Source organism: Lepidochelys olivacea (assembly GCF_965140295.1).
Source record: "Lepidochelys olivacea isolate rLepOli2 genome assembly, chromosome: 5".
NCBI lineage: Eukaryota > Metazoa > Chordata > Testudines > Cheloniidae > Lepidochelys > Lepidochelys olivacea.
This window is the reverse complement of record NC_140415.1, coordinates 39152299-39179699: the sequence shown is the minus strand read 5'-3', so window position 1 is coordinate 39179699 and position 27401 is coordinate 39152299. Positions and strand designations below refer to the sequence as shown.

Genomic DNA, 27401 nt, shown 5'->3' with positions numbered 1-27401 from the left:
CTGATGTTTCTTTAGTTAAGTTAATCTTTTGAGCAAGAAAATATTAGCCAGGAAGGGTAATACAAGACAACTTTATTTTGCATATTCTCTGTCATGCATGCTGTACTCAAAGTGCTTTACAGAACTAAATGATATAATAGTTAAATAACAAAGGGGGAGAAAATTGAGGTAAAATCCAAGAATAATAGAGATTATTTAAGATAATGCAAAATCTGCAGTTTTTCACCCGGGTCATGCCACTAGTCCAGGGGTTCTTAAACTGGGGGTCGGGACCCTTCAGGGGGTCATGAGCTTATTACATGGGGGGTTGTGAGCTGTCAGCCTCCACCCAAAACCCCACTTTGCCTCCAGCATTTCTAATGGTGTTAAATGTATAAAAAAGTGTTTTTAATTTATAAGGGGGGTTCACACTGAGGCTTGCTATGTGAAAGGGGTCATCAGGACAAAAGTTTGAGAACCACTGGCTTAAAGCAAGCTCGGACAAAGACTAGTCTGTCTGAATGCTGTCGTCTTGTTTGATCATTCTTTGGTTTCAGAATATAACTCTACTTGCTGCAGAGGTAGTATTGTTTCACTCAAAACATGTTTAATATAGTAAAAGCTGTTCCGTGTGCACTGCTGGAGTATATCTGGAATGGGATTTTATTGGTTTCATACATTGATGCAACTTTGTGAGCTACATCTTGGCTCCTAATGCAGATGAAGGTCAAATTGGGCTAAGATGCATACACATTTTAAGTGATGTTTTTTATGAAAAACGACCAGTATATTTTAAGGCCTGTAACTAGCATAACTTAGTTTTGTTCTGTTCTGAAAAGCAGCGCTGTAAAAATAGCACTGATTATCAATTATCTTGATTTCCATGTAAATGTGCTCAGAATACCAACAGGGGTTGAATTTCAGTGGGATTTGGGTGCCTAACTTTTCTTAGGCTCCTCTGAGGATATTCATCTAAATGTCACTGAAGCAAACACAAGGTAGGGTCTCTTCATGCACTATTACTCATAATAAAGGTTATCCAGGCCAGATTAATCCCTTGGTTCCAACTTTGCAGCCCTGTAGTTCTCATTATGATAACTGTTCAAACTCAGGTGTCAGTGAACGGAACTTGGTGAATTGTTCTGATGATTCACAAGAAGGAGTGGAATCAAGACTATAGCTCTTAACTGCATTAGCTCTGCATTGCTAACAAAAGTACAAAGCAGTAAAAATGTACCTTTTAATTTAAAAAAAGAAAAACAGAACAACCCTGCCTCCTCTGTGGAAACAGTGCTACCATTACTGCACATTAGTTTAACTTTCCCTCAACCAGGCTTATCTTTCACTGATGCTGCCCTCTGTCAGGAGTGCTGGAAGATCCTGAGAAGTGCGGGGGGGAGCCCCCTCCGGTGCCTGAGCCGTGGCCCCACCACCCTCATTCCGCCTTTTTTCCCCCGGGGCGCTACACACTGCTCACTCCTCTCTGCCCCACCCCTGTAGCTCATCCTTAAGGCAGGAAAAAATTGATGGGGACATGGCCCTCTAGCCCTCTCCCATCCTGCCCGTATGCTCTGTACTTGAGAGGAGCTCTTTGTAGTGGCTCTATAGATTTTTACACTCAATTTTGTGATGTCTGCAAATCACTTGACAGTGGTCATGCAGCTGATGTAATCTGGCTGCTACTTTGTCCTCCTCACACCTCTTATGTTTTGTCCCTTTGTTTTACAGGTGTGTATTATTGGGGCAGGGACTATCTTTCTTACGTGTATACGGCACCTAACAAAATGAGACCTTGATCCCTGACTGGGATCTCTAGGCACTACTATAAAATAAATGATTCTGAATACCCAGAGAATAGATGTGTTGAGTGAGGTTATAATTTTGGAAGGTTTATGTATATGCTTAAGAAATGCATTGAAGTGAATAGGGCTATTCACAGTTCATAAAATTAAGTATATATGTGAGTCTTTGCAGGACTGGGGTCTGAGAAAATACTACTTTTACATAATTGTTTACTGTAGTCTATGAATATCTCCAAGACAAGAACACAGCTACATTGAAGAATTCCCTCCCTGTTACTCTCATCTTCTAACAGAAGAAAGGAGCAAGCAATTCCCATTTCAAAGTCTGAAACACCAAGGATTGATTTATCGACTTGGCAATAACTTGGATTATAAAGTGAAAATCCAAAAATGGCTTAAACTAATGCCGGATTAATTTGATTTAGTATTTTAATGTGCTCTTTTTTTTATTTGGATATATTCCATGTTGGAACCCTCCATTTACCTGTGCTCCTAAAATTAATCTTCATGTAAGTGAGTTTTTTTTTTTTTTTTTGGTCATGTCACTTGGAGTATGAAAAACTGGAAGTGTTTACAAGTGGCCAGAATTGATGCTTTGTGACTTGTAACTGATAGGAATACAGGTAAAAGATTTTGAAATATACTCTTGGAGCTGGTTTGAAAAATAAGTGATATTTTTTCATGAAACAGTTTGTGGAAAACTTATCCCTAGTTTTTGTTAAAATTTGAATTACGTTTTCAACCATCTCTAGTGTGCATTTATACACTTCACGCAGCCCTTAATCACCTATGCAACTTGTCCTGTTTTCTTTTCTTAAACAAGCTTTGCCTATTGGAAAGGTGTTAGCTGAAACATCAAAATACAGGGTTACAGTTACGACCTGCTAGTTTTTATGCTGTCTGACATATATTTGTTCCATCCTGAGGCTTCTGTGAATAGGTCATTGGTAATCATGTGGGAACACTGATAGTGTATTTTTTCTTTTTAAGGTGAAGATTGAAAATTGTAAATTGTTGAATGCTGAAATATTTTTCAAGTTGAGGTCCTTTTAAAGTGCACTTTACTCTAATCATTGGGTGACTCTGCCTTAAGGATTCAGAAGTCTGCATGTTGCTCTCTTCCATGTAAATATTCTGAGGAATGGTATAAAGCTGCTTTAGATTCTCTTGTGGCGCTATTGATTGCAAATTCATTGCCAAAGTTACTTTCTGTACCCTGAGTTTTACAATGTTCCTAAGGGATATTGGTTGTTTTTTTCATAGTTAAATTCTACCATTGTGATACCTGGATCCTGTGTGAATTTAATTAACAGATTTTTTTTTTAATTGAGGCCAAAAATTGTATTTTAATTCCTTAGGTCACTTAAATTGATGATATTAATGTACCAACAAGACGGAGATTTTTATTACATATAAAACTAGGTAGTTAAAAAGAAGTCTCCTTAGGTTTAAATCTATTGAACTTTTTTCCTTTTGAGACCTAATAAAACTACTGGTAGGAGAATCTTGGAAATCACTTATTGTATATCTTTGGTGTATTGTAAATTCACTCCTTTGACATGTTCTTTATCCAGTCTTGAGCACAACTTTTAAATTGTAGTAGTCATTTAAAAATAAACTCTGAAAATTTGAAATGTACAAGTTGTAGGAACTTTCCGTATCTCGCTTCAAAGCCTTGCAGAGAATCATTACAGGCTGGGAGGAGATCCCTCAACCTAACCTCGCACCTCTTCTCATGAGATGTTGTCAAGGTTCCTCCCCGACTCTGAACTCTAGGGTACAGATGTGGGGACCTGCATGAAAAACCTCCTAAGCTTATCTTTACCAGCTTAGGTCAAAACTTCCCCAAGGTACAAAATATTCCCCCCGTTGTCCTTGGACTGGCCGCTACCACCACCAAACTAATACTGGTTACTGGAGAAGAGCTGTTTGGACGCGTCCTTCCCCCCAAAATACTTCCCAAAACCTTGCACCCCATTTCCTGGACAAGGTTTGGTAAAAAGCCTCACCAATTTGCCTAGGTGACTACAGACCCAGACCCTTGGATCTTAAGAACAATGAACAATCCTCCCAACACTTACACCCCCCCTTTCCTGGGAAATGTTGGATAAAAAGCCTCACCAATTTGCATAGGTGACCACAGACCCAAACCCTTGGATCTGAGACCAATGAAAAAGCATTCAGTTTTTTACAAGAAGACTTTTAATAAAAAATAGAAGTAAATAGAAATAAAGAAATCCCCCCTGTAAAATCAGGATGGTCGATATCTTACAGGGTAATTAGATTCAAAAACATAGAGAACCCCTCTAGGCAAAACCTTAAGTTACAAAAAAGATACACAGACAGAAATAGTTATTCTATTCAGCACAATTCTTTTCTCAGCCATTTAAAGAAATCATAATCTAACACATACCTAGCTAGATTACTTACTAAAAGTTCTAAGACTCCATTCCGGTTCTGTCCCTGGCAAAGACGACTACAGACAGACACAGACCCTTTGTTTCTCTCCCTCCTCCCAGCTTTTGAAAATATCTTGTCTCCTCATTGGCCATCCCGGTCAGGTGCCAGCGAGGTCACCTTTAGCCTCTTAACCCTTTACAGGCGAGAGGAGCTTTCCCCTGGCCAGGAGGGATTTCAAAGGGGTTTACCCTTCCCTTTATATTTATGACAGATGTAATTGGACAACAAGCAATTTGAGGAATTCGTTTATAAGTTGTGTTTAAAAAAAAAACAACAACCAACAAAAAACAAATGCAAACAAAACCCACCACCGCTTTCTAAAATGTGAATAGGAAAATGAGTTTTGCCCCAATTTGCTCTTTGGATTCTTCTCAACTCAACATTATTCCTGTGAGTTCTTCTACTGCATTGTTAAAACTAAGTAGCTCAGGCCCAAATTTTGACCTACCTTTCAAATGGTCCAGTGGAAAATTGTCTTTGGATGCATGGGACTCCTGCAATTTGTTGCTCCTCGTTCCTCCTAATGGAGACTTTCTCTGCATCATTAAACTATGTACTTGCATGTCAACAGTAGCTTTCGTTCAAGGACCCAGAGCATTAGACAAATAATGAATTAAAAGTTAAAACAATCCCCTGAGATTGGGAAGATATCCATTTTACAAATGGGGAAATTGTGTGATCTTGAGTCCCTTAGCACGTCAGTGGCAGAGGAGGGATAGACCCCAAGTCTGCTGTAACCACTTAAAACAGCAGTCTTTGTGGGATACATTGTTGAATAACTTTGCAGTTACATTATGTGTGTATAAAGACAAACTTACCTTCCTGAGAATGGAAAGGAAGCTCTGTTTTTCTAGTTGGAGGGAAAAGCTTCAGTCTTCTTTTTGTCTATCCCCTTTGACAGCTGCTGGGAAGCGGTGTATGTGGGGAGTTTTTACATCCCATTTCACTGAATTTGCAAGTGAAATATATACTGTAGGACACCAATTATGACATGGGCTCTAGCAATTGTGGGCATTCTCTAAAAGTATCTAGATTCCTGAAGGAGCTGCTGTAAGCTCTTTGTAACAAGCTTTTTTTTTTTAAGTATTTTTGCTACTGTAAAAAGAGGCTCATGTTACATTTTACATTTTCTTTGCCCCACCTGTTCCACAGTGATTAGACCAGTGCTTCCCAAACTCAGTGGTAGCAGATGACAGAATGAGGAGTAATGGTCTCAAGTTGCAGTGGGGGAGGTTTAGGTTGGATATTAGGAAAAACTTTTTCACTAGAAGGGTGGTGAAACACTGGAATGCATTACCTAGGAAGGTGGTGGAATCTCCTTCCTTAGAAGTTTTTAAGGTCAGGCTTGACAAAGCCCTGACTGGGATGATTTAGTTGGGGATTGGTCCTGCTTTGAGCAGGGGGTTGGACTAAATGACCTCCTGAGGTCCCTTCCAACCCTGATATTCTATGGGGCTGGGAGCATCTCTCTCCCCTCTGTTCCTGCAGGGGCTGCCTTCAGCAGAGAGACTTCCTACAGGGGAAACATTGAGCAGGAAGGCTTTCTGGTAAAAGCCCCCTGCTGGAGTGAAAGGATAAGAATGTTCCCAGTGGCAGCAGCAGCACTGGCAGACATGGTAGGTTCATTTATGTGTAGATTTTCGTGTCTTGATACTACTGCAGAAAATACACAGCCACAACATGTCATTTGTGAAGTATGAGGCCAGAGAAACTAAGTAGGTATTTAGAAACCAAACACCTGGAACGAGAACTGTGATGTTTTTCTTTCAGAAACAAAAAGAGTTAAAAGTGGTAATAAGTCATGTCTAAAGAATCAGCTGTTCCTCAGAAAGCCTTAAAAGCATCTTATGTTGTGGTCAAGTAAATTGCAAAAGGCAAACAAACCCTCGCTATTGATGAGATCCTCCTAATTTCAGTGGCAATAGGCGTGTAGAATTATGACTGGGAAACGAGCAGTTATGGCACTGAAAACCATTCCTGTGGCAAATAATACCATCCATTGAAGCACTGATGACCTTGCAGAAAATGAGTCGAATGTGTTGAAAGTCAATATTTTGCACTACAGCTTGGTGATTTCACAGATATAACCAACCTGGCTCAGCTTCTGTGTTACATGATATTTGTCAAAAAGGTACAATAGCTGAAAAACTTTTATTTGGCAAAGCAATATGAGTCCAAACAGCTGGTGAAGAAATATTCAAGATCTTTGATAAATTTGTAGTGGATGTAGGTCTGTGTATTTGGGGCTACGCACTGTAGGGGCAGTAACCATGACCTGAAAGAACAGTGGGGTTGCAGTGTGAGTGAAGAAAGTGCTAACAGCAATTTGGATACACTGCATGGTTTATTGTTAAGCTTTGGTATCAAAGAAATTGCATCCTGAAGTACATAAGGCCCTTGATGTTAATATTCTAAAATCTCAGGCAGTGAATACACATTGTTTCAGTGTGCTTCCAGCCAATTCTGAGTCTGGATTTTCAGCAGTGATTTCTGTGAAAACTAAACATAAAAATGGTTTAAACTTGGGGGGAGGGATAGCTCAGTGGTTTGAGCATTAGCCTGCTAAACCCAGGGTTGTGAGTTCAATCCTTGAGGGGGCCATTTAGGGATCTGGGGCGAAAACTGGGGATTGGTCCTGCTTTGAGCAGGGGGTTGGACTAAATGACCTCCTGAAGTCCCTTCCAACCCTGATGTTCTATGAAAACAACTTAAACTCCAGCACTATCAGATTCAACCCAACACAACTATGAATTTTGGAACAGGCACATTCTTCTCACTAGAATCTTAGACTGTATCTGAGCGTGCAAAAAAATCCATGTTTTCAAATTACCATATTAAAACCATGAATTAGTGTAGAATATATAAGATTATATTAATATTATAATATTAAACTGCATGTAATTGAATAGTCAGAAAAACTCATGTCCCTCTTGAATCTAGTGTCCTGAACTCTTGACTCTAGTAACATGAGACTTTTTTTTTTTTTTTTTAAACAGAATTTGGTTGTAGGGCGCCACCCAAGATTTAAAATATCTGTTGAGGAGTCGCAGTGTTGTAACAAATTTGGAAACAATGGGATTAGACGATACTTAAACCCTTGCCCAGCAGGATCTGTTTCTAGCACATTGGCGTTTTTACTGAACATATTTGATTTCAACAATATAGACTTATATTACAATGCCGAATACCAACTTAAGTGTCAGGTTTCAGAGTAACAGCCATGTTAGTTAGTCTGTATTCACAAAAAGAAAAGGAGTACTTGTGGCACCTTAGAGACTAACCAATTTATTTGAGCATGAGCTTTCGTGAGCTACAGCTCACTTGCATCCGATGAAGTGAGCTGTAGCTCACGAAAGCTTATGCTCAAATAAATTGGTTAGTCTCTAAGGTGCCACAAGTACTCCTTTTCTTTTTGCAACTTAAGTGTGTCTTGGTCCTCTCATCAAGGATGTGTTTTGGAAGTATAACAGTCGTCTGTAATGTTCTGATAACATGGCATATCCATCTCCTGATATACTTTTGTTTGAATGAATTTCTTGAGCTATTTATACTTGTCCATCTTGGGGTATGGGGAAGGGAAATCACAGTGCAGTATATCCTAGGAAATGCAATGTTTCTGTGTGCCCAGATCTACCAGGTTCGTCCTTGTATTATATCAGTGTAAGTTGAGCTGTTTAAACTGTGGAGACATAGACGCAGTCCTTTGTGGCATTTAAGTGCTCAGCAAGAGCATAAACATTTAAATTTCAATTGTGTGCTCTTGAGGATTGTGTTATGAAATGGAAAATATCACATACCTTTCTTTGATAGACTCATGTCTCAAAACATACCTAACTAAATGTGTGTATTTTTTTATTACTGCATAGTTTTGTCCTGTTAGTTTAGATAACGGTATTTTTTTTTTAAATCGTTCTTTTAGCAGGGATATTTTAGATGATTAGACCTAGAAAATTTAATGGACACTAACAGTTTTGTACAGCCATGCATGTCTTTTTTTTTTTTTTCTTTTGTCCACCTACTTTTTGTTGTTTTCTAGGAAGCCCCTCCCTCTCCTAAACATCACCTACTTTGCATTTTGTTTGAAACTAACCGCTGCATATTGATTGATAAGATATTGGACCAAGAAAGCAGGCATTGTTGTTTACAGTTGAGTTTGTATAGTGAGAACCAGTTTTTAAAAATGTAATATTGTTTTACATTTTACACACTTGAGTCAGGTTGCAGCTTTGCTTAGTGAAGCAAAAGTTTTGCTCCCTTGAGCACATATGGTACCTTGTATAATGCCTGAGTTCGTGGTAGGCTTGACTGTATTCTGATACTGAAAATACGTTCTTCTGCTCCATCTCTCCTGCAAAGACTCATGTGCATGCACAATTCTGTACTTCAAACGTTTGTAACTTAAAACTACTGAACTGATTTTATTCACATTTGAGTGGACTTCAGTACATGAGATCACAAAGCAAGCTAAGCTGGAAGCTTCAAATGGAGTGACCAGAATGTCATTATGATTGGTACATGTGGGCAAAGTGCGTGATCTTTGTTTTTTAACTCCAAGAATTAAACTACTTCTGTTCAAACTTGCATGGAAAAAGTCATTTGAACCAAAGCCAAAAATGGAAAATTTTGGCCCCAAAAGAATTGTTCAAGGAAGTTATGAGCATTTGGGGAAAATAATGGACAGGGAATGTTTGAATAGAATCAGGAACTCAATCTGAATTTTCTAGATGGGAAATATAACTTAATGTTTACCTCCTGTGACTGTATAACATCAGCCATGAGAATGCATTTGTTTAGTTTTTTTTCCATTGATCCTATTCTAGTTAGTGCGTTCATTAGACATACAGCTCTATGCACCACTTGATCTGTGAGATGTAGTGATAATGCATGTCAAATGTGTCTGGGGGGAAGGTTTAGTAGAAGTAACTGGCTGAGGGCCCATAGACTTCAGGGTGACTAAGATGTACCAGTCATGTCAAGGCAATCTTGATCTGTATTTCAACTTTTGGTGTTCCAGTTCTGTGCTCCCTGTAACCAACTCCCTCCATCCTCTGGGTCTTGAGCTTTTCCCTATGCTCCAACGAATTGCAACCAGCATCTTCACAGAACTCTCTTGAGCAGTGGAGTAATAGGTCTTCCGTGATTATGCCTTATTGACATTTCACCTTTCCAAAGATGAGAAGTGAGTTTTGTTCTTTCCGGAAGGTCTAGCAAAGACTAACTCTAGTTTAAAATGAACAGGACTCTGCTGAGTTACTTAATATTTTTTTATTAGAAGAAAATAGAGATGAGCATAAACATGCCATAAACTAATATTAATAAATATCACTAGATGGGCTAGAAAGTTTCTAGTGTTGCACTTTCTCAAAATCCTATATAGAACTTGTCTTGATCTCAGCCATCTGTGTCCAGCTACCAGTGTAGCTGCATTGATGCAATGGCTTAGGCCCCAGTGCAGACAAACTAAGCTGTTAATTTGCGCTGCTGCTTAAACCTAGCTTGAAATAAGCATAAACTGAATTGGCGCAAATCATAGCTTATAGCGCGTTACTCTGTTTACGTTAGGTTTAGACCGTGGAGCTGCAATGGTTGCTGGCCACCAGTGGTTGTAAGTGGGTCAACTCCACATTGTAGATAAGACCTTAACATAAAGTCACTTATAATCCCTCTCACAAGGGTGTTGGCATCTGTCTCTGCCTTCTTCATTCCACGAGATAATTCTGTGTTTTATGGCAATTGTATTTTTTTTGTTCTCCCTACAGCTGCTACTCATTGAGCTGTAGCTCACAAAAGCTTATGCTCAAATAAATTGGTTAGTCTCTAAGGTGCCCCAAGTACTCCTTTTCTTTTTGCGAATACAGACTAACACGGCTGCTACTCTGAATCCTATATCTTGGCAGCTACAGAAGAGTTCTTACACATTACACCACCTTCCCCAAAACCAGTTTATGAAGATTTATGGCATGATTTTCACAAGTGCTGAGTACCCAGAGATCCCATTGACATTAGTGAAGTTTGTGGGTACAAGATAGTTTTGAAAATGAAGCTGCTCATCTTTACCACATCATAGGAATCACTGATGAGTAATCTCTGCCCATAGGTGTATCTCAGGTTTGCATATCTCTCACTATGTAAGGAATGCAGCACCCTTGTAGTAACAACTTGAGTATCTGTTTCATTCTTCTGCTAAATGATGAGTAAACAGAAACTAAGGATTCCACCAGTTCTCAATAACAAACAGTTCTTGCTGTTGTATTGATTGGATGTGGAACTCAAAGATGGAATTAGTCACCTATTTACTACCACAACACTTAATAATTTTAGGTGGAAGGTTTTTTAATGGACTTTTGTTCACTTATAAGCAACCAATCAAAAACATCCTCTAAAAATGATTAAACATGCACTAAATAAAAGCAATTATGACACATACCTGGAAATCAAAAGTTAAAGGAATATAGATTTTGGAGAAATTCCTTCCTCTTTTGCACGGAGTGTTTCTCTATCTGGATTTTCCCATAGCCTCTGGATAATACCAAATGTGCTCCTTGGATAAGTGAGGAGGGGGGAAGGGGAGGAGAAAAGAGAGAGAGCTTGTTAACTGTTGACCCACAATTTAGTTTTAAAATGAATCGGCCTCTGAGGACAGATGTGATTAAACTCCTACAGGAGGAAGAGATGGAGGATAGAAAAGGTCAGTCTCTGATGTTTGCTTCACTGGCCTGTTGTTTGGACAGATCAATCATAAACAGGACCTCTAGTCTCTGAGTTACAGCTCAGCTACCCATGTTGGGATGATGTGAGGCGGTCGTCTAGTGTCTTTCCACAAGTTCTCACATCTGTGCAGTGTTTAGCTGCCATGTTGATTACAGCAGTGGTACAAAGAAGCTGAGTCTGTTCCAAGACTGACCAATTTAGAAATTCTTCAAAAGGCAGAAAAGATAGTGGATAAAATAGAATGGGGTTTAATGATATGTTAGAAAGAGGTAATGAGAATTATAAAGCTTACGTGAGTCTTGGTGGTAAGCGTCCCTGGCTTGATCTCTAGTTTTCTCATAGTATGCGTATAGCCAGGATGTATGAAGAAACCCATGAAAGGTGTTGTGGATTGATATCTGCATGTTCATTCCACATGCTTCCCCAAAAGAAGTGCCCAGCAGGGAAATGGTTGACTCAGTGTCCTACCAAAATGTCCAATTAAATGTCTTTTATTGTCCCCAAGTATAAGCACTGTTCACCAGTAGATCTTAATGATACTGACCTCCTTGTAAAATGCTTTATCCCTGTTTTACAGAGACCTAGTCATCCCATTCATTATATTTCAAGTCTACCAACATAGTAACTTGTAATCTCGTCGGGCACCTTGGAGATTGGTTTTTAGTCTAGACAAATCCAGTCAGTACATTGTTTTCTAACTCATCTAGACCTTTTTTCAGTATTATCGTTACAGTATGTCACCTGTTTATGGATTAAAATGTTTGTGCTTCATAAGTAGAAGACCAGTATTTTCCTATGAGTGTAGTGGCCAAGAACTGTGTTTTGACATAAACAGTGCATGTTGTCTTTCAGTGCAGCTTTTACATTTGCCCCCTGAATTGGTATCAGACACTGGTGCTTTGCTTAAATATTAGTGAAGTGTGCAGTCTAGACATACCAGTCATCGATCATGTTTTCATATATTGCCAACAGCCCCAGAAATACTGAGACCATAAGAGACACAAGGCGGGTGAGGGAATATCTTTTGTTGGACCAGCTTCTGTAGATCCGAGAGACAAGCTTTTGAGCCCCCTTGTCTCTGTAATACCTTGGGACTGACATGACTACAACAACAGTGTAAGAACAACAAGAACATCCATACTTTGGTGAAGTCCTTCATTATGTTTACTCTCATAGGAATATACATAGAGTATTGTGTCTGTGTGTTGGTTGATAGTCCAGCCAGTGGGTTCTCATTTTGTACTTTCGCTTAAACTTAATTTAGTTTATTTAAAATAATTTAACTTAAATGTTTAATTCTGACCATTCTTATAAACTGTACACGTTTTGCTAGCATTTCTTTCATTTAGACTGTCAGTGCTAGCAGACTTCACAGTAAAAAAAAGTCCAGTCCTGTATAGAGTAGAGTTTATATCATTCCTACCACCAATGAAGCTGTACTGATGGTGAATTAAATTAACGGAGTTGGTCAGTGTAGATGCAGACATATTGTTCTGCTTTATACTTTGTTGTTTTTCAGACATGGGGGACTAAGGAAAACCTTCCCCTCCCCCCCTGCCTCACGAGTTTCATCAGCATCGGCAGAATCTAAGCTTTTAATTTAAAATTAAAGATTTTTATCCCCTGTGGTTGTGAAGAAAACCTTCTACATAGGAACTGAGGCTTTGGCTACACTTGCATGTTATACCACAATAAAGCCTCCCAGAGCGCTCTACCTTACTCCCCATCCACACTGGCAAGGCACGTAGAGTACTCTGACTCCCTGGATGGAGCGCTCCTGGTACTCCACCTCCCCAAGAGGATTAACAGCTGTTGCGCATTGGCTGAGATGCTCCAGTGTAAACGGGGAGTAACGTTGTTACGCACTGATTGACCTCTGGAAACTCCCCATAAGACTTTTAACTGAAGCGTCCTCTCTTGTTTTGTTGTGAACTCGGGACGCGGAAGTGCCGTTTCAAAGCTCTGTTTCGGGGGGGGGGGGGGGGGCGGCTTATCCAAAAAACAAACACAGCTACTGTGCTTTGAATGAGTGAGAGGTAGGCAGGGGGGCTCCGTTTGGAGTGCCAACAGCTAATGTTTGCTTGAGGGGGGGGAAGGGGGGTTGGGGTCTGTTTCGGGGAGCGGCTGCTTATCTCGTCTATGAGGAAAAAAAGAAACAGCTGCCATTTGCTTTCAGTGAGAGAGAGAGGCGGCGGAGGGAGGGGGGTCTGTACTTACAAGACAGTGTGCTGACACACTCTCAGCACCCCAAAAACCCACTCTCCCTCCCCCATGCTTCCTGTCACACTCCACCCCACCCCCATTTGAAAAGCACGTTGCAGCCACTTGAATGCTGGGATAGCTGCCCATAATGCACCACTCCCAGTGCAGCTGCAAATGTGACCACGACAGTGCACTGGCAGCTGTCAGTGTGGACAGACTGAAGTGATTTCCCTACTCAGCTGTGCGAAGGCAGGTTTAACTCACAGCACTGTACATCTGTAAGTGTAGCCAAGGCCTGAGTTAAAACTAGTGCTGAATCTGCTGCAGCCAGAGAACCTGAAACAGTACCCATAAGATGTGTGAACTCAGCTTTTCTCAGCCTATCCCTACCACTTTACATTGGTGGGGTATTAGACTGCCTCTGAAAGATAACTTAAATATTGATCTTGTTAACAATTGACTTTATAGGCAGGGGGCGAGGGGACCATGAGCTGATCCTTTCACATCCCAGGAGGCACAAGAACACAAAATCCATTGGATTTGGAGAGAACGAAGTGAATAGTAAAGTATGACTAAAATGAAGTATGTGTTGGCTATTTCTGCCATTTACTGCTGCTTTTACGTATTAATCTAAGTGACAGATTAGGTGCTTGCAGGAAAAGTGCCTCCCTGTTTATTGCTTTTTTGTGTATATTTCAACAAATTAACTATAGTCAACTTGAACAACCAACTGCTGTGTACTATATGTACCTGTAAGCATCAGGTCTCTTGAGTACCAGCAACAGAGGATATTGGCAAAGAAAGGAGGCTGTTCCCAATGCCATTACTGAAACTCTGCCCTAGTGTAACAAAACTTTTTAGCAACATCTGCTCATTGTGAATATTTGCTACTCTGCCTCCAACTCCAGCTACTGCAGAATGTTCTTTGCCTTGTTCCTTTAGGTGAAATATTGTTGCTGCGCTACAATGAATAAGAGCTCTAAATGGACTAGCTTTTGATGTATGTTTGAAAGTTGATCCAAGATAGCAATGAACTGATAGAAAACTTGCCTTTTTGCAAGGCCACAAGACCTGGAAGATTATTGCTGGTGTAAAATTTTAGATGTGCTATTCACTATCTGTTGTAAAGATGCAGCTAAAGTGCAGAACATTTGCATAATGCTCCTTACTTGTATACTGTTCCCTCTCCCTCCATCCATTGTGATACTGGATTTGCCACTCTTGGGCTGTATACTATACTATACTGGGATACTATAGCAAATGGGATGCTATAGCAAATTATTTTCTAAAATAAATAAGGGTAATGCAACAGCCCAGCACCATCTGTTCTGTCTATTAAATCAGTTACGTTGTATCACAATTCGGAGCTAGCTGCATCTCTTTCCCTTATGGTTTCTTCTGAGTGCACCGCCTTCAGATATGGGTCTTTCCTTTGTCTTCCTAGAGTAGAACCCTGTGATTCTCCCGCTCTCGTACTAGGCCCAGAGCTACAGTCCTCTGTGCACCACAAAGAGTACTCAGCAGGGCCAACTGGATTTGGTACCTGTCTCTCTTCCCTTTTGGGAGCTGTGACCAGTGGTGAATACAGTGATCCCAAACAGCTGCCTTAACAATAGGATAATCCCTTCTTGAATGTTAAGGAAAAGTTAGCATATGTGACTCCATTTTGGTTTGGGGCCCACCATTGTCGAAAAGCAAGCACATCAGGAGGAGTGTTTCTTAGATACTGCATGAAATATTAAAACGAATGACACCTTTGAAAAAACCAACTGAATAATAACAGGTTAGCGTTTAGCTTAAACCGTTAGCAATATTAAATTCTAGGGCAAGTCTGGCATTTCAAACAAGTAATCTTTCTGATTCAGAGCAAAAATTAAAGCTTTTTTTTTATTTTATTTTATTTTAATTTCCTGCAGAAATGAAATTCTGCAAACATTTTAATTCAGAAAAATCAAACATTTTGGATTTATTCTCCTCTGCCACCAAATGAAACAGAGCAGCTGGCTGCTTCTGGGGATTCCCCAGACTCCAGGAGTCAGAGGAGTCCCCCACTGTGGAGCACAGAGCCTAGAAGCCCTGAGAATCCCATCTTGAGCTGTGGCTTTGAGCTACCAGGCTCTCTGTTGTGGAGCCTAGATCCTGAAAGCCCCGTTTAAAACTAGAGCTTCCAGTCTCCTGGCTCTGTGGCAGGGAGCTGGGAAACCTGGGCTCTCCAGTGGCCCAGCAGGTAAGCTGGCTGAGGAACCACGCAGATTTCTGTCAAAGCACTGTCTGTATTTCATTTAGAGTTCGTTGAAACCACACTGGAACACTCTGGTTTTGAAGAATTGGCATTTTCAGATGAAAAACTGTTCTGGGAAAAGTCCTGACCAGCTCTAGTTATGACTCTTAATTGCAAACCATTTAATTCAGAAGTAATTCTGGAGTTCTTCAGTTCTCCCGAGTGCTTGGCCACACTAGTGGGTGGGGGGAGGCCATGGAAGCACTGAGACAGAACTTGTTGCTGTCTTTCCTCTATTAGCTTTACTTTCTCTACACTTAACTAAGTTAACCAGAACTAAAAAATATAACTGAAGAGACACTAGCCAACGTGGCCAAGAGTTGAAATATTCCACAATTAGAAAAAAGACAATCAGAGGGAAAACTGAACTGCTCTCAATAAAACCAGCAGTTACAGCCAGCACCCAATTGAAATTTAGAATCAGTTACACAGTACAAATAATACGGCTAGTCTGCAATTGCAGATGATCTTCATTTGTGTGCTCTGTAACGTGAGGTGATGATGCAGTTAAAATAGCATAACTACTTGACCTTATAAGAAAGAAAGGGTGGAGTTAATGTTTTTTGGGTAATGCTGATAATGTTTGAAGTGTCCAGATTTAATTGCCTTTTGAGCTTTGTCCTTTGCACACAACTATGACTATGCTCTTTCGTTTAAGTGACACTATGAACATCAGAATTTGCACCCGTGTCATGACACTTAAGTATTAAGGCTGCCCCTTAGGCCCTGATCTTGTAATCAACATGGGTAGACCCTCATGGTTTTGCAAAATCCATTGAATTCAGTTGGGCTCTATCTGAGCCCATGTGGGTCTGCAGGATCAGGGCCTCAGATTCTAAGTTCTCAAGACAAGAGAAAGCATCTTTCATCTTGTATGGCATTGAACACATTGAGGCACTGGTCCTTGTTAGGGCCTTTAAACGCTATGGTCATACAAATATTTGACACTGAAAGAGATTATGATAAAAGCGTGTGTTTGCTTCGTATAGTCAGTTTTGCTGCTTGTGTGGATCTTTCACTCAACAGGGCAGAAGAATTTTTTCCCAAAACAATTGGATTGTAAAAAAAACCCCCAAACATTTATCATAGGGATGCAAATATTTGTGTTTAAATTGCCTTGGTGGGGTATTTTTAATTTATTTTAAAAAAGATGTATATTTTTAGTAGCCCTTTTACACTAAATGTTATGTAGGGGGAATAAAGGAGGATAAAGAATGACAAATATTTGTCATGTGGGTTGTTTAAGCAAAGAATGTCAGAAATTCTTTGCTCCCTTTTTAAAAAAGCAATAGCTATCTATGCATGCCAGTGATTCTAATTACACTAATCTTCACTAAGTTTCATCATGCTAATTGAAATATAATAATTGTATTTACATGGGAACCTCCATCAAAAGATGACCTCCTAACTAAGGTTTGCTTTGCCATTAGTACCTTGTTTAGGACATGTATGTACATTTTTACTTACTGGTTTGAACAACTGTGATCATATTATCCACAGAGATTTTTTTGTAAAGGTGTTTCACGTTCAAGATACTAATCTATGCTTAACGAGGCAAGCCCAGGGCCTTATTAATATTCTTACGAGAAGAACATAAATACACATAAATCTGAAAAGCGAATAGCTCGTGCTATTGTTGCAACCAATACCACCTTGTGATGTATTGAATTTTCAAATCTCTATGTAAAAACTGCAGTTCTGCTGACAAGTAGTAAACAAATACAAAACATAGACTTCAGTAATTTTGAACAGAAAATGGGGTGAAAGTGAAGAACTAGCAACATATACAGAAAAATCAATTTAAAAATTAAAGCATTGGGTGTTTTATTTAAAAAGTCATTATTTTATCCTTTCTTCTAAAGCCCTGTACAGACATTACTCCTATTCCTAGAATTCATTAGTAAGTTCTGATGTAATTAGCCCCTTTTAAGGTGTAGAATAGATCCAATTGTCAATTAATTAAATAGCCTTATTAAAAATAAACTTACATTTTGAGATCAAGATATAAGTTTTATATCTATGGCATAAGTTGTAAAAGATAACTTAAGTGTGACTTGTATTACAGTAATTTATGCACATTTACTTCTTTCAAAGTCTCTATACGTTTTGGAGAGAATGCTGGTGTAGCAAATACCAATATGTAGATGTAATATTAATACTCAAGATGCTTCTGCGTATAGTTGTATAAGGTGATATGTGGGCCCCGCTGATGGTGTGCCTTTAAATGTATCTCTTTACTTACACATTGGTATCCAAGTGAGCAAATTAGGGAGCAGTCTGAATGTTTAAAGAAGGTGAAGAGAGAATCTGCTGAGATGACTTGTGCTAGAGTTGTCAAGGGACATCCCTTTATTTTTTTCATCTCTGTACAACAAGATTGGGAGTTGCTGAGTGCTGCAAAAATCAGCAAGAAATGCTCCTGGCAAATGTAGGTGAGAACAGCATGAGTGGCGGGTATCATAGGCTGGGGGAGGCTGTGCCTCCCCAAACAGCCAGGAGCGGCCCTGCCCACACTCTGCCCCAAGGTCCCCTTCTGTGGCTCCCCCATGCGGTAGCCCCAGCTTGGGTTGGGGCCGGGGCCGCACCGCCAGTGCTCTTGGCACTGCGGGGGGGGGCCTAAAGGGGTGCTAGCCTGGGGCAGGGGCTGGTGGTGATGATGGGGGGGGGGGCTCTGGGCTCCGGGGGGGGGGAAGGGCAGAAGGGGCAGGGCTGGGTGCTAGCCTCCCCCAGCTGGCATCTCACCTGGAGAATGGCTTATTATTTTTATCAGCGTTGTTAATAATGCTGCTGCTGATAATCATAATATGGGGAGGGTGGGGTGAGGGTGCTGAGAATAAGTCTTTTTTTGAAATACAATGTTGGTGACCCTACTTGTGACCTAGTTTGGCGATTATTGATACCAAATGGTGAGGGACACTTTTTAAGCCGTATTACACTCTTAAGAAGTAGGAGATGGAGTTGTCATTGTCATCTCTCTTTTTTGGACTCTGGAAAGCACAGATGCTCTCTCTCTTTGTTAAGCTGCCAAACTGTCAAGGTTAATGTGACTGGGGCAGAAGTAGGACTGGACAGAATGAATAGCTTTATTTTAGGGTATACCCAAATGTGATCTAGTCTGGGTGAAATGGAAATACAAATTTTGATTACAGTAAAAACTGTTGATGTTCTCTGGATCAGTTTTATGATCATCACATGTTGTAATTCAAGGCCAATTATTGAATGCAGAGAGAAAGTTACAAATTTTTTTTACAGTAGAACCTCAGTTATGAACAAAGTTACAAACTGACCGGTCAACCACACACCTCTTTTAGAACTGAAAGTACACAATCAGGCAGGAACAGAGACACCCCCTCTCCTTCTGAAGCAGCAAGTACAGTACTGTGTTAAATGTAAACTACTAAAAATTAAAGGGAAAAGTTTAAAAAAAATTTTTTTAACAAGGTAAGAAAATTTTCTGTGCTTGTTTCACTTAAATTAAGATAGCTACAAGTATTTTTCTTCTGCGTAGCAAAGTTTCAAAACTGTATGAAGTCAATGTTCAGTTGTACGCTTTTGAAAGAACAACCATGAACTTCCATTTCCGAGGTGTTCATAACGCTGAGGTTCAACTGTATAAGACACTGACTACTATCTCAGTACCCTTCATGCTGCATATGCAGGCTGCTGTCATGGGGCTATTGTGCACATGTTTGTTTTCTGCTGCCTGTGATAGTAACACGGAGCACTAATGTTACACAAGCCACATCTTCACTGCTAAAAAAAAGTTTTGTTACCTTGGGGTAACTAACGTTCCTGAGGTAAAGACTCAGCAGAGACTAGGCACTTTACTTGTAGTAAAACTGAAGTTGAGGTCAACCCCTGAATGGGATAGAGAGCTGGTTACCTTGAATACCTTTTTAAATAGAAAAGACAAGGCATGTTAGTGTCGCATAAGGCTCAATAATAAAAAGGTGGTGTCATGCTAGCAACCTTTGTAGTATCAGGCAGCGAGTGCAATTCCTACATAAAAAGCTCTAGGAAAAAAGCATTGTGCAGGAGTTGCTCCCTTCCCTCCAGCTAGCCAACTTTAGAGAGATCTGAAAATACCTTCTGATGGCTTTGGGTGTGCTGCTAAAATGTCACAATTACACTGGACACAGACTAGTTAAAAAACTGAAGAGGCAGTAATCTGAGGTGGTCTTTTCATGTATTCATTCAACATTTAGCAAGTCGTCCATTGGCAGCTTAGAAGTAATACGTACATGCAAACTGATTTTTCTGTGAAGATTTAGTCTTTTGAATATAGTGTTAATGTATTTTCTCTGCCTCTTACTGTAGCATCTCTTTGTAGTATCTCCCACCTGTTCCAGCAATTTTAAATTTACTGTTGGGTAAAACTACTTCAGCTTTGCTTTGAAGTCTATAACACTGAAAGATTTTGCTCGAATCTCATGCTACTTGATGCAGCATTCAGATTCACATTCCTATTGCTCCTGATGATTACTAGGCTTTTCCTGTGCACCCAAATTATCTCACATCTTGTCTTGGCATCACCTTTTGGGAATGGGCATCATACTGGCCTATGCCTTTGATCAGGAGATTCAGGCCAGGTACCTCTTGCCTCTTACTAAAGGTCAGAAGTTGATTTGCCTGTTGGTTTTTTTTACCACTACTCTCATTGGTTATCTCTAGTGACTGCCTAGCTCCAAAGTCACCTTTTAAATAACCATTACCTTATTTAAAAAGTCTAGAGAGAAATCGAAGCTATGCATTATGAAATCTAAGGTCTTCCTAAAAGCCTTGCTAGATTTAAGCAAAAGAATATTTGTATATTCTTGGAGTGCTCAACCTTGGCATTGCTGCCAAGTGTTGTCCCTCTCTTTTCCCACCCCCCTGCTCACTGTTAGAACTCCAGATTTGAGCTTGGATTCTCTTTGTTAGTGAACTTGTCCCTGACCTATTCATAGTTCGTCTTGATGTTGAATCCGCATTACAATCCAACTTCTATTCAAATCCATTTCTGCCATGTAATTTTAATTCAGACTTGGTTTCATTGCTATCATTATATGAAATTCATGTGTTTCTGCTCCTCAAATAATAAATGATGGCTAGTAGCCGAGGCAGACAATGATTTCCTTTCCCTCAACCTTGTAATGCTACAGAGAAGTCCCTTGAATCTGGGTAGGTGGTTAGATCTGATAAAATCAAGTTGTGTCTTAGCCCTTTAACCTGCAAGGTGGTTTGCTGACCTTTGTTTGAATTGTTAAGCAAAACATAACTCTGTTTCAGTCCCAATGTTATATTTTGTTAATGCCAATTTTTCATGTGATCGGATATCTTAAACTCAGCCTGTTGCCGTTTCTTGACATCTGGGTCAACCCTAGTTGCTCAACCATTTAGCAGTTCACCCACCTGCTGCTGAACAGTTTCTTTCTTTCTTCTGCTCTGGAGCTGAGCCCACCCTCTGGGCAGTTGGCTGCTCTCCAGCTGGACTCTCCTTCCCTTCTGGAGAGTAGATGAATTGTCAGGCTGCTGCCCTCCAAATAGCTAAGCAGCTGCTCTAGAGTCACATCCCTGCCTGTTTGCTAGGCTAGAAACAAAGTGGACTTTGAAGGAGAAGAGCCCCTGCTTCAGTCTCTCCCACAGGCATCCCAGCAGCGTTGCATTCTAACTGTTTTAAATTATGGAACAGAGGGAAGGACAAAGTTCAGTCCAGCATTGTGGGAGGGCGAGGGCCAGGGCCAGGAAGGAGACACTTTTTGCTATTGGAATGGACTGAGGAGGGTGGGAAAGAAATGTTTTCATCCACTGCAGGTTCATTGTGTAGGTCAGAGGCTATATATTAAAAGCACTCCGAGGTTGATGTTTCCAGGTTAAAACCAAAAACCAAAAAAAAACCCTTGCTCTTGGCTGCAATGTTTAGCAGGCATATAAAAGATCATTTAAATCTAGACACACTATTTCACTAGCTCCAACACATAACTAAAACAGTGTTGACAAGATGAATATAAATCATGTGTGCATTTACAATGCAATTGTTGGAATGAGGGGTGTTTGCATTAGTGCAAAAACAATACCATATAAATGGCAACCACTTTGGCAGCAGTAGCTGTTTCCCAAGTGCTATGGCTTTTTAAGTTTCTATTTAAAGTAATTGAAATCTTTGTTAATTTACTAAAATGTTAGATGAATTAATGATTGTCCGTAAATCTGTGTTGCAATAAGGTTTCTGTTTCCATTGTGTCAGCCTGTGGATATGCGATGAATTCAGTGTATATATGGGTGAGTGACTGACTTTTTTAAAAGGCATTGCTAAATTTAAATGGAACATGATTTTGAGCAACATAATTTTTTGTTTAAAACCTGTTCATTGGGTACCAAAAAAGATAGCATTTGGTTTAATAGAAGCACAAATAGTTATCTGCCATATTACTAACGCAGGTATCCTTCACTTGCCTATTAATACAGTGCTCATATAAAATGGAAATGGATGAGTATGCAGTTAGGCTTTTAATAGTTTTAAGTAATGTAAATAGTATAAAGGGCAGGAGGGAGAAAGAGTGAACAAACACACACCACGAGAACACACTCACTTGTGTTGTACATGAGTCTTTAAGAATTTTGTAGTGGGCTCAGTGCTTCAGAAGAGGTAGGGTTTGTGCTGGGTGTTGCTGTACCCAGCAAAACTACAGACAAGACAGCAGGGATGTTCACATTTTGTAATGTGTCTCTGGTAGGAAAATTCTGTTCCCTTGCCTGGGTAGCCAGTGCCAAAGAGGAAGAAACCATTGTTCTTCCTCCTTTGTGGGGAGTAGGAAGAAGATGGCTTTTACCACTTTCATATCCCTATCCTTCTCAGAATGGTCACCTTTATAATAATCTAGAATGCTTTGTAAAACATCATACTTCTTAAAAGATTAAGAGAACAGAGCACACTGGTCTGAAAATATATGCACTTTGCGAGTGTGTTGATAGACGAATAGGTGAGATGAGTGTATAGATGTATGTGCATGTATTACCGTTGTGAATTCAGGAGTTGGGGCTTGGTGAGACCAGCTACAATTATGGAGGATGTACATTTTGAAGTTTGCTGAGGGCAGCAGATGCTTATACCTGACCTGTAACGTAATAAGGGGAATCTTCACTTGGTTCTATCCCCTACTGTATATCACATTTTTTTTGTTTTTTTGGTTAGGGCTTTGTACTGTTTTATCCATATAAGCAAACCATATTTACATAAGTGAAGCAATATGCTTAGAGTCACAGTTCACTACAGAAAGAAAAGGAGTACTTGTGGCACCTTAAAGACTAACACATTTATGTGAGCATAAGCTTTCGTGAGCTACAGCTCTCTTTGTCGGATGCATGATACAGACTAACACGGCTGCTGCTCTGAAACCAGTTCAGTATAGGCGTTCATATAAATATTAAGAGCCTAATAGAGATCAATGGTGGTGGTAGAATTTACCTAATAATTGATTCATCTACACATGCATACAAAAGCAAAACAGTGACATTTGGTGGTGTTCAGTGAGATCTGTCTTGAGTTTAAAAGATTTACATGCTCTGAACTATCTCTGCAGTTCTCCATATACAAGTTATTTGCCCAGGAGAATAAATTGACATCAGAGTTCAGTTCAGCACTACAATAGAAAGCTACTTTTGTGAACTCAGCAGTATGATGAACAGACTTTCCTAGGGATTTGTGAGACAATCCTCTGCGTTGTAGTCTGTCTTTTCTGTTTTGCTTTTTTGGGTGAGCAGTGGGGAGTCAGTCTAACGATAATTATGATGTTCATTGGCTCAGTACAGTACTTGGTTTACAGCAATGCACAACTGTTACCATGGTGACTATTTTTGTTGGTTTATCTAGAAATGAGAAGGAAAAATATCTTCACTGTGTCTTCTTTAAAGTGATCTACAATATGAGACTGATAATCTCTGCCAGTGACAACAGTCTTGTTGGGTCAGCATTCATGTTACAGATGCATCCCAGAATAAGCTTGCAGGATCTTTCAGGTGCAAGAAATATCTAATGTATAATGTCTTGGAGTGTGTCCGCATAGTGAAAGCTGTGCATAGCTAGCCTGCTCGAGCTGGCTTGAATCTAGTGCGGGTTACAATAACAGTGAAGACCGCACAATGCAGGCTTCAGTGCAGGTCATACAAGCCTGGCATGTATTCTGGGTGCATAGTCAACTGTCTAGCCCACTCTGAAGTCCACGCTGTGTTGTCTTTGCTTGCTATCGTTACCTGTGCTACCTGGATTCAAGCTAGCTTGGGTAGGCTAGCCCATGCGCAGCTTCTGCTGCATAGACGTACCCTTTCAGATAGCCGCTATGAATAAATAAAGCCCTTACATAATTAAATATCACTACATTTATTTTTAGACATTTTCATTAAATGTTACTTATGTAGCACTGTAAATAAACATAGCACTTAAAAAAGCTAGATTAAAATAATCCCTGTACCAAAGATGATACTAAAGAACATGGACAAGAAAAAGATAAGATGTGATATTGGTCAGTGATTCTGGAAAGGGTAGATTATGAAGAGATTTGGGGAGGAGGAGAAGGCAGAGGGGGTGTTTCTGGGCTTCTGAGGAAAAATTTGTAATGGGAGAATTCTTGGTAGACAAGAAATTTGAGGTAGTTTCAGGCATAGGAAGCAATATGACAGAAGATACAAAGTTGGAAGTGCAAAGAAGAGTAAGCAAACAGTAAGAGTTGAGTTGAGAAGAAGGTATGTTGTAAGGTCTCTGGGGGAAGGGATATGTCAGTTCTGCTTCCTGTGATGAAGAACCTAGCATGCTTCCAGGTGCTCAAAACTCAATATAGGATATGAGGGAGTGGAGGAAAATTAAAGCGGAGATATAGACGGAAGTGACATTTTGTGGGACATTGAAGGAGGGGGCAGAGGTACGAGAAGAAACCAGTAAAGAGTGATTTGAGACCGGGTCAGAGCAATGTCAGAGAAACTACTTCCAGAAGTGGCACTCGGCATAGTCTGGAGAAATTTAATAAATTTTCTCTTCATATTTCAATTATTTTCTGAAAGCAAGGTGCATTCTCATTTGTTGATATAACCATTAAAACATGTTGATTTACAGCTAAATCGAGCCTTTATATAAGATTTGGTACATCTTTTTGCTAAGTACTATAACTATTACATAATTGCTTAAATGTATACTTATTATTTTCAGATTTTTAACTGTGCATTATTATGTTAGAAAATGGTGAATGAATATTGCTTATTTACTAATTTTTGTTTGCTCATGATTTGTGTCAAGCTGTATTAGGATGGTAACTATAATTTATTTAAACACACAAACAGCATATAAACTTTATTTTTAGTAAACCAAATCCTCTCCCTCCTCATTTTTACTCATAGACTAGAAGAGAGAGATAAGTTTTGCTACTTTTTCAACTTCCAGTTAGTTTCTCAACTTAGAATGAATTAGTCCAAATGAAGAAAATCATCTTTCTCTGCCTTCAGAAGAGGTTTCTTCTGTCACAAGCTGGTTTAACCATCTAACAAACTATGGTTCCAGGTGCTTAGCTAGGGATTTCCATCGGTTCAGAGGTGTGACTTCCTTTAAAACCTCATCAGCAAACGTGTACTGCTTGAATGGTTTGCCTCCAGTCCTGAAATGTATTATGATTGATGCGTGATTATTAGATTTCCATGTCATAGCAGCATCTTCTGTAACAATGAGGCATCTATCCTGGTACTTTGGGTTGAGACTTGGCAAGAAAATGAGGTGGAGTATGTGCTTGAGCCATCTGCTGCTTAACTGCCTGCAGTATAATGTTGTTGGGTAACTCTTGAATTGTTGTTGGGTAACTCTGGCAATTCTTTTGAAATTTCAGGAGCAACAGCAGTACAGCAGGAATCTTTCTGCAGCTTGCAAAGGCTATGGAAATAGGTTTCAGTATATTCATTGTATCTTCTACATTTCTCTTTACTCCAGTGTTGACTACTTTGGCTATGATAATTCCATCTGTTTTGTCACGATTTTTTTCACAGCTTGTTATTGTGACAGATTTTCGTTACCAATCTGCCTGGGGCCACAGTTGATCAGGCTGGGGCCACAGGATCTTTTTGGGGAGGAGATGACGAGGCACACCAAGTGTCTAAATTTTAAAGCTTTATTAATAAAATTAATGTAACAGCGGAGAGTGTTGGAACACTCCCACGTCACTCAGAGGAAGAAAGAAAGCGTTAATGCCCCAAGCCCTAACCCACTTTCATACTCTCACACGCAAGACCCAGACTGGCCAAGTCTGAGTGTAACGCCAGAAGAAGAGGTTTGGGGGGGGAAAGGTGAACGGGAGTGCTGTCCTGGGCCCAGGCCATCCAAGGATCTGCTGTGCTCTCCAAATTGCTCCAGCTCTCGGGAGGGTTTTAAGTTCTGGCCCCTCGGGAGGGGCGGGGGCGTTGGCGTTCCATTTGGGGACCTCTGCTCCTGGTGCCCTCCGTGCCAGTCCAAGCCGGCTGTCCATGGGTTCTTTAGCTTCCCAAAACACCTCGGCTTCCGGGATTCAAGGCTTGGCTCCATCTCGCCAGTGTTTTCCATCTCTGCAGTCTTAGACTTAGTTGTCTTCTGTGCTGACCTTGCTGTCTTGCAGATTTGTGCAGTTGAAATCTTCTTTCTCACGGCTGCTCGGGCACCTGCAAGCCCCCGTCTTTCTCGGCCGTCAGCTAAGTCTCGGCTGTGAACAGTGTCCTTGGGAGGGGGCCAGCATCTTTATCTTCTCACTGAGCTAGCGCTCCAGGGTTGAGTTCACTCATTCTCTGCTCTGTTCTTCCTCCTCCTCCCCTGGCCTCTTGTATTCTGCAAAGGAACCTTCCACTCTCCACTCACACACCTTTGACCCTCCCCAAAATGCTTTGTGATGCTTGCAACAGTGTTAGCCACATACAGTGCCAATCTGCCTTCCCTGGAGAACCCCTGAGATTGTGACATTGTCAGAATAGACCAGAGCTTAAGTAGCTCAAAACAGACAGCCACTGAATTCCATCCTATGTCTTGGGCAGAGAATTAGTTTGCATCCTCCTGTTCTTTCCAGTGAAGTTGAAGCCAAGTCGTTGTTACCAGAAGTATTTAGCAATTTCAACATTTTTCTTTCTTCCTGGAGTTGTACTGAAGAGGTCTTTGGCTAAAAGATGCATCAAATGAGCATTGCGCCCCTGTGTTGTAAGTTTCAGGTTTCCCTTTACCTCATTCTAGATGTCTTCTCATCTTTGCTACATTTGCAGCATTGTCTGTGACAAAACTACACACTGGAATTTTTGTTTAGTTATAGCTTTTACTGCTGCTACTTTTAAGTATTCTGTATGGGCATCTCCAGATGTCTCAATTGTTTCTGTAAGATAGACAATCCCATCTTCTGTTGTTACACAGTGATCCAATAATAAGTGCTTCTGTTTGTTGCTCCACCCATCAAGACTCCTATTAATGAATTTCCTATCATAGTTTTTTTTTGTACACCGTACAATTTCCTTATCAGATATTGTATCCAGCAACCTTCCAGCAATGTTTGCTCCACTGGGTGGAGTGTAATCTGGTTGTAATGAGTGACCAATGTTAGTGAAATGTTTGTTCTGAAGAAGATCAAAGGGAGAGTTTATTGCAATCTTTTCATCTATGGAGTCTTGCTGGAATTTGCTGATCCTGATAATGAACTCATCCACGGTTTTACTGGATAATGAAGAGAGTCTTATTCCTATTATTATTTCATTGTTCAGGTAATTTACTATTCTAGGCGCCGACTCTGTGGATGATCTGGAACTGGAGCATCCATGGAAAACAATATTGCCACAGTCTTTTGGCAGGCCCCGCCGATCAGCTGGCAGGAGGTGCGGGGGAGGGGTTGGAGTGAGGGCGGGAAGAGAGAGAGTGAGGGCCGGGTCTTGGGGGAAGAGGTAGAGTAGGGGCGAGGCCTCTGCTGAAGCATTGGTGGAGCACCCACACCGAAAAATGAGTC

The 27401-nt window shown here is 40.3% G+C and overlaps 1 protein-coding gene across 3 annotated transcripts in view; it reads left to right on the top strand.

Annotated features, from left to right (window-relative positions):
• ELOVL7 (ELOVL fatty acid elongase 7) overlaps positions 1-27401 on the top strand; it is a 50227-nt gene that overhangs the window by 3566 nt on the left and 19260 nt on the right. The gene's annotated exons all lie outside the window — the stretch shown is intronic.